Here is an 8,126-nt window from a genome sequence, read left to right on the forward strand (position 1 = left end):
CTGGGCGACTCTCCTTTTGGGGCACAGCGTGGGGCTTCCCTACACAGGGGACACCCCTGCGTGGCACGGCACTCCTTGCGCACATCAGCACTGCGCATGGGCCAGCTCCACACGGGTCAAGAAGGCCTGGGGTTTGAACCCTGGACCTCCCATGTGGTAGGTGGACACTCTATCAGTTGAGCCATGTCCACTTCCCCATAGAAGTTTGTTGTTTTTTTTTTTACTTTCCATTACTTTTATTTTATTTTTTTCGTATTTTTTTAAATTTTTTAATTGATTTTGTAAAAATATTACATTAAAAAATATATGAGGTCCCATTCAACCCCAACACCCCCACCCCACCACTTCCCCCCCAGCAACACTCACTCCCATCATCATGACACATCCATTGCACCTGGTAAGTACATCTCTGGGCATCTCTGCACCCCATGGTCAATGGTCCACATCAAGTCCCACACTCTCCCCCACTCCATCCAGTGGGCCCTGGGAGGACTCACAACGTCCGGTGATTGCCCCTGAAGCACCATCCAGGGCAATCCCAAGTCCCAAAGGCGCCCCCACATCTCATCTCATCTCCTGCCACTCCCCACACCCCTCAGCCACCATGTCCACTTTTCCCACTCCAAAGCCACCTTTTCTCTGTGGACCTTGGATTGGCTGTGTCCGTTGCACCTCCCTGTCAAGAGGAGGCTCAGATTCCACATGGATACTGGATGCAATCCCCCTGCTCTCGTTGTAGGCACTCTAGACTCCATGGTGTGGCGGCCGTCCTTCTTCAACTCCATCTTAGCTGAGTGAGGTGGGTCCAATAAATCAGATTGTAGGAGCTGGAGTCTGCCGAGGCTCAGGGCCCAGCCATCACACTGTCAGTCCAGAGATTCAAATTCCCTAAATATATCTTAAACCCCAACACCAACTGCAATTCCAGTAAAGTAGCATGAAAGTCTTATGAAAAGAGATCCCATCTGAGTCCAGTTTTATCACACAGAAACACCAGCTCCAAAGAAGGGCCATCTGACATGGCAGTGAACCCCATCTGCCATGACCATAGAACCCGTGGGTCTCTTTAGCCCTCCAAGGAACCAGTACCTGGGGATTGTATCTACTTTATCTGTCTCTTAGACTCTGCTCAGTTGTGCATAAGGGCAATCCTTCTGACAGCCTCCAGACTCTTTTTTAGAGACTCGTAGCCATATAAACTCATTTCTCCTTTCCATTTCCCCCTTACATTAGGTCAAACAGCATTTTAAAGTCATGTTATTATATGTAGACAGGGATATTCTGCTGATCCGCATTGAACCTTCCATTCAAGGTCATTCTCCAGTTGCATCATCAGTTGGTAGTTGATAGTGATCCCTCGGTGCCAGGGAGGCTCATCCCGGGGTGTCATGTCCCACGCTGGGGGGAAGGCATTGCATTTAGATGCTGAGTTTGGCTTCGAGACTGGCCACATTTGAGTAACATGACATAGAAGTTTTTTTATCACATGCCATTTTAGTGTGATAATTAGCAAGCAGCCCTTTCATTCATGGACTCAGAGAGCAAATTTGTTTCTCATTTCTCATAAGGATATAGCTGAACAGTTCTTTTTCTTTTTTTTTTTTTTAAAGATTTATTTATTTAATTAATTCCCCGCCCTCCCCCGGAGGTCTGTTCTCTATGTCTATTTGCTGCGTCTTGTTTCTTTGTCTGCTTCTGTTGTAGTCAGCGGCACGGGAAGTGTGGGCGGCACCATTCCTGGGCAGGCTGCACTTTCTTTTGCGCTAGGCAGCTCTCCCTACAGGGCACACTCCTTGCGCTTGGGGCTCCCCTAGGCGGGGGACACCCCTGCGTGGCAGGGCACTCCTTGCGCGCATCAGCACTGCGCACAGGTCAGCTCCACCTGGGTCAAGGAGGCCCGGGGTTTGAACTGCGGACCTCCCATGTGGTAGACGGACGCCCTAACCACTGGGCCAAGTCCATTTCCCAGCTGAACAGTTCTAAAACTACTTTACATGTATATAGGATTGAACAAATAATGAGATAACAGGTAGATGATCAGAGCCTGTCTGAAAACGAAGTTACAAACAAGCAAAGGGTGAAGGCAAATGAACCCTGGGGTATTGGATTAGCATCAGAGACATTAACATGAACTTGGGTGGTGTAGGGGGCCTAGAGCCCAATAGTTAAATAGCCTAAGTGTCCTGGATACTTCTTTGCTACATCCAAGACCCAGTGACACAGAATAACTGCACTTAGCTGCCAGGGAATGACCTTGACCCCAATCAACACATAGGCCAGCCAATCAGTATATGCAACATGATAGGTAAGCCACAGTAGGAGCCCATCATATATTCTGATAGTAGTAACATAAAAGTAGCTCCCTTGTAAACAGAGGGACAGAGAGAACAATGGTGAACAGGAGCAAGGAATAAAGTCAATATGCATAAACTCCCCACAGCTTCACGTCCCTTCTTTGCAAATGGCCCTGACTCCCCAACTGTCACTGTGAAGCTCAGACCTGAGAGGTAGTTTAATATATATACCTAGACAAAGAAACAATTATACACATGTGTGCAAATACAGGTTAGTTATACATACATATATTTTCTAGCTCTAGCTGTTGAAAGGTCCTAGAACCATGGATACCCCAGTAGCAATGAGCACACCCAGAGCCAGATTCTGGTTTTTAGATAAAATAACTGTGGCTCCTTAGAGAAATGGTTGACTCTAGGATTGGGCATGGAAATTCAAGATGAGCCAGGAAAGTAAGGAAAGGCTCAAAAATAAAATCATGGGGGAATATCCAAGGAATATAGGAGCCAACCTGAAAGAGCTCACTCTGACCAAAGTGAAAACAATTTGAGCATACAAATGCTATTGCTAATCTAGTAAAAGAAAATGCTACAAAGTAAACAGAAAACAGAGCAGACAAGTTCACATAAAACCGCTATTAAAGAAAACAAAATTCAAAATCAAATCAATCCTACTGAAAAAAATTTTCCCACCACAAAAATAAGAAAATGATAGTACAACCCCACAATTTTAATTATATATCTCTAAACATTTTGCAGAGGAAAAGATACTTGGATCAGAAAATTTAAAACTCAGCATAGAACTTCAAAGACCCTATTTCCAAATAAGGTCACACACACAGATTTGAAACAAATCTGGATTCATGAAAAAGGACTGCATAAAAACCACAATATGTCAAGAAAAAAGAAAGATCCAATAGAAATGGTTCATTGTGGGCAGCTTGTAAAAGTCGGTGCTCCAGTGGTTTGATATTCAAATTTTTATATTTTGTGTGCTCACAGGTTGGCTTTTAGAACACTTGAAAGAAAATACAGTTGTGATCTGTGTTATACACAAATGATGCTTGCTGCTTATCTTGTCAAATGTATAAAAGCCAGAGACAGTGAATTCACCACAAACCAAGGTGACTGCCCTTTGACTGTTCAGTTTGCTGCTAATGAGGCAAGACTTTTACCTGATACTGCCTGTATAAATCTGTCTTTATGCGAATGGACTAGACATTAACTGTGGCTGCCCTCAGAGATGGGCAATGGCAGAAGGTTATGGGGCTTGCCTAGTAAATAAGCCAGAACTTGTTCAAGATGTGGTGAAACAAGCGAAAAATCAAGTGGAAAACCCCAGATTTTCACTATCTATTAAAATTAGGATACATGATGACCTTCAAGAACTGTAGATTTTTGTCCAATGGCTGAAGCAACAGGAGTTTCCTGGAGTACAGTCCATGAAAGAACATGTTAAAGAAAGACATGAGGGAGTGGATGTGGCTCAAATGTTTGAGTGCCTGCTTCCCACATGGGAGGTTCTGGGTTCGGTTCCCAGTTCCTCCTAAAAACAAAAAAACGAACAACAAGCAAAACAAAAGAAAAAACCAACTCAGCGTTGCCAATGTGTCTCCGTGGTTGAACTGAGTGCTAGCTTCCCACATACAAAATTCTAGTTTCAATCCCTAGGCCTGGTACCTCAAAAAAAAAAAAAAAAAAAAAAAAAAATCAGCTAATCCACTATGATGCCATTAAAATAATTAAGTAAAATATGTCTATGCCTATTACTGTTAGTGGAGACATCAAAAGCTTAAAAGAAGCAGGAAGTGTGGGCAAATTCCTGGGAAGATGGTGTGATGGTTGCAAGAGGACCCTTAACAAACCCAGCCGTGTTTGCTGGATATGAGGAAACCCTGCTGAGATGCATGTAGGCCTGGGTTGACATTGCTTTGGAACTTGGAAGATTTTATATGGGTTTCCATCAACATTTAATGTACATAATGGAAAAGATAACTTCAAGACAGGAAAAAAGAGTGTTTAATGCTTTGTCAAGCGCATCAGCAGCTTTAGATTACCTTACAGACCATTATGGCATTTGACTGGACTTTCTAAATTTTAATGTATACTTTATTTTACCTTAAAATGAAAGCACTCAGTTTACATATATTTTTTTCTTTAAATCAGTGGCTCTCAAACTCTTCTATAAAATCAGTTTGCTGGGGAGCATTTTAAAAAATCATTCCTAGACCCCACCCTCAGAGGTTCTGGTTCAGGAGATCTGGGAGATCTACAGTTTTAAAGAAGACCTCAGGTGATTCAAGCATACTGAGTCCAAATATCAACAAGCACTGCTCTGAATCCTGTTATGGATTGGGGGATTGGGTTTGGGAGTGAGAACTGCTGCATGTTTTTTCCCTAAAGCAATCATAATTTTTACGTTTTTTTTTTTTAAAGATTTATTTTTTTATTTATTTAATTCCCCTCCCCTCCCCCGGTTGTCTGTTTTCTGTGTATTTTTTTTGCTGCGTCTTGTTTCTTTGTCCGCTTCTGTTGTCATCAGCGGCACGTGAAGTGTGGGCAGCGCCATTCCTCGGCAGGCTGCTCCCTCCTTCGCGCTGGGCGGCTCTCCTTACGGGGTGCACTCCTTGCGCGTGGGGCTCCCCTACGCGGGGGACACCCCTGTGAAGCACGGCACTCCTTGCGCGCATCAGCACTGCGCATGGGCCAGCTCCACACGGGTCAAGGAGGCCCGGGGCTTGAACCGCGGGCCTCCCATGTGGTAGACGGACGCCCCAACCACTGGGCCAAAGTCCGTTTCCCTTACGTTTTTAAATAGAACTTTTTATGTCAATACTAAATAAGTATGACTCATAGAGTATCTATAAATTAACAATGTCTGTTTTTAATTAAAATAGTGCATAGAAATGGAAGAACAAATGCCAACATCATATAAAATAAAAAGGAACATGATATTCTATGTAGAACTGCATTCAGGGCTTAAATTAAAAATTCAAATAAGCATCTCTCACTGCAGCACACCCGTGCTCCATGCCTCAGACCATGTACTTTTATCATTTTCTTGTTTCTTAATAAGCTCTTTACTTTCTTGCTCAAAAAAAAATTTTCATATTGGAAAATCAAGCTGGTATTTCCTAATTGAATTTCACACCTTATCATATTTGTTTTAAATGTAACTGAACTTAATTGGACATAATGATTTCTATCATTTGAAAGCGCTTTATATTACATTCAATTTGGTACATTTCAAGCCTTCCAGAAGGTTTCAGATCTTGATAAATATACCCATATCTGAAATGCTAAAATTAATTGCATTTTCTTGCATCTGAAGTATAAAAAATGTGGTTGCTAATCTGGAGATAAGCATAGTCTTAAAATACTATTTCCTAGATAACAGTAACCAAGTTTTACTTTAAATTTTTAAAAAAGTTAATTTTCATACCCTGTTTTAATGATGTTATTTTTGTGCCTCCCAGCACTTGATAATTTTAGCTTTGAAGTTCCTTGATTTAGGGATATTACAAATAGAAATGTGTTACTGGTGAATGTGTCATTGATGAATGTGTCTCTGCAAGAATTAAGTTCTCATGTTGAAGTAAAACATTTCCATAATGAAGATATTTGTCTGTAGTAACAAAATGAAAAATGTTATTAGAATATAATTACCTAAAACTTAGGTAATTCAAGAATTTTAGATATATTAGGTAAATACTTTTTATTTTTAAGGATGTACTGGGGATTGAACCCAGGACCGCGTATATGGGAAGCAGGTACTCAACACTCGAGCTACATCTGATCCCCAAGTGAATAATTTTAACATAACCTCTGTGTTGCCATGCTTTTTCTTAGGCACATTCACAGAGCTTTCACTTTTCAATTAACATATTTTTTTAATATAACTGGCTTTTTCATGTTTTTATGAATAGTATATAAATAGGAAGCTATGGTCAAAGCTTAGTTGTTGTTTTTTTAAGATTTATTTATTTATTTATCTCCCCCCCTCCCATTGTCTGCTCTCTGTGTCTATTCGCTGTGTTCTTCCGTGACAGCTGCTATCCTTATCAACGGCACCAGGAATCTGTGTTTCTTTCTGTTGTGTCATCTCGTTGTGTCAGCTCTCCGTGTGTGCGGCACCATTCCTGGGCAGGCTGCACTTTCTTTTGTGCTGGGCGGCTCTACTTATCCGGCGCACTCCCTGCGCGTGGGGCTCCCCTATGCAGGAGACACCCCTGTATGGCACAGCACTCCTTGCACACATCAGCACTGCACATGGGCCAGCTCCACACGGGTCAAGGAGGCCCCGGGGTTTGAACCACGAACCTCCCATGTGGTAGATGGACGCCCTATCCATTGGGTCAAGTCTGCTTCCCAAAGCTTTTGATGTTTATAAATTAGCACTGAAATTAATTATATTAGTGTGAGCACAGTAGCACTATTAGAATAAGATGCATAATGTTTTAAAGGAACCAGTGTGGAAATTTTTTATTAAAAAGAAATTCCTTAGGCTTAAAAAAAAAACTCAACATATAAATAGACAAACACCACAGAAAAAGAGAGTTGACATAATATTTTAAAAATTTTAAAAAGAGGTTAAAGTCACCTTAAAAATAGAGATTAACTTACCAGATGACCAAGACAGAATAAATTTAACTAAAACATAAAAGGCATTGAGAAAAGGAATAAAACATCTAAGAGACCAAAAATACAAGTGATAAAACAGTAAGAAAGAAAAAGATTTGTAAAAAGAATGGGCAAAGAAAAAAAATGTAAATACACATCATTGGGCTCCTTATAAAAAACAAATGTAACTAATAAACTACAATCAAGAAAACTTCTGTAAGTGAAACAAAACCTGATTCAACATTTGAAAAGGACAACCATATGCATAGCAAAATAAAAGACCCAGAATGACCTTGGAAACCAGAAATTTGTGGTCTTATAATTTAATACTTCCACCTATTTACTATATCTCATTAATAATCTTCACCGGCTAAGACTCTGGATGCAAAATTTACAGATGGGTATAATCACAAAGAATGCAATATTAATGGTAAATTTCAGACATAAAAACAACCTCCTCTGGGTAGAAGACTTCCCTTGAATCCTTCAAATATGTCCATTGCAACTATACTTGGGCCAATGGGCATCTCTTGGTGGTAAATATGCATTGAGGCACTAATCCCAACACTTGCAATATACAAATAATTTATTATACTTCCTGTATGAGGCATCTGGGTTTGGAATGATGTAGAATGCTACCAGAGGTGGGGATGGGACACACCTTGCTAGTGAAGGCAACAATATGGGCCCATCTTGAGAGATGAAGGAGCCCAAGCACAGAAGGAAGGCAGGGGTTGATCAGCACAGTGGTGCATAAGGTGATGAGAATCCTTCTAGAGGTCTCCCCACTTCATTGACATAGAGAAGAAGCATGTCTGAGGTATTGGATGAGAAGGAAAGAATGCAAAGGCAGTAGCAGCCATGAGGCTATTTGTTTGATTTCCAATAGACAGGCACTTCTGTGACTCTCTGATGTCTGTGCCCTGGTATTTGGGAGAGTCCAGGTCTTGAGAGAATTTGAATTTGCTTCTTCCTCTGTCTCAGTGAGATGCAGGATCTTCTAGGGTTCCCTGCTCCCCTAAACAAACTAAGAAGGGGGCACATATGTTCCCATAGAGCCCAGAGTATAAACTGACTCCTTCCAGCATGGTATTCTGGGTGCAGCCTCTGAGTTCCCTGGGGTAAGGTGGGGATCCAGAGAGCTCTCTGGAACAAGGGACATGGCACCAGAGCATGAAAAGGGAGCAGAGCAACTTCTCCAATTAAATGCAT

At 41.4% G+C, this 8,126-nt stretch overlaps 1 pseudogene; it reads left to right on the plus strand.

Moving 5' to 3' along the window:
* The first annotated feature begins 2,421 nt into the window (after nucleotides 1-2,421).
* Nucleotides 2,422-4,375, plus strand: LOC101425007 (tRNA-dihydrouridine(20a/20b) synthase [NAD(P)+]-like; annotated as a pseudogene).
* Nucleotides 4,376-8,126: the final 3,751 nt, after the last annotated feature.

This window comes from Dasypus novemcinctus, chromosome 24 (assembly GCF_030445035.2).
Source record: "Dasypus novemcinctus isolate mDasNov1 chromosome 24, mDasNov1.1.hap2, whole genome shotgun sequence".
In the NCBI taxonomy this organism is placed as follows: domain Eukaryota; kingdom Metazoa; phylum Chordata; class Mammalia; order Cingulata; family Dasypodidae; genus Dasypus; species Dasypus novemcinctus.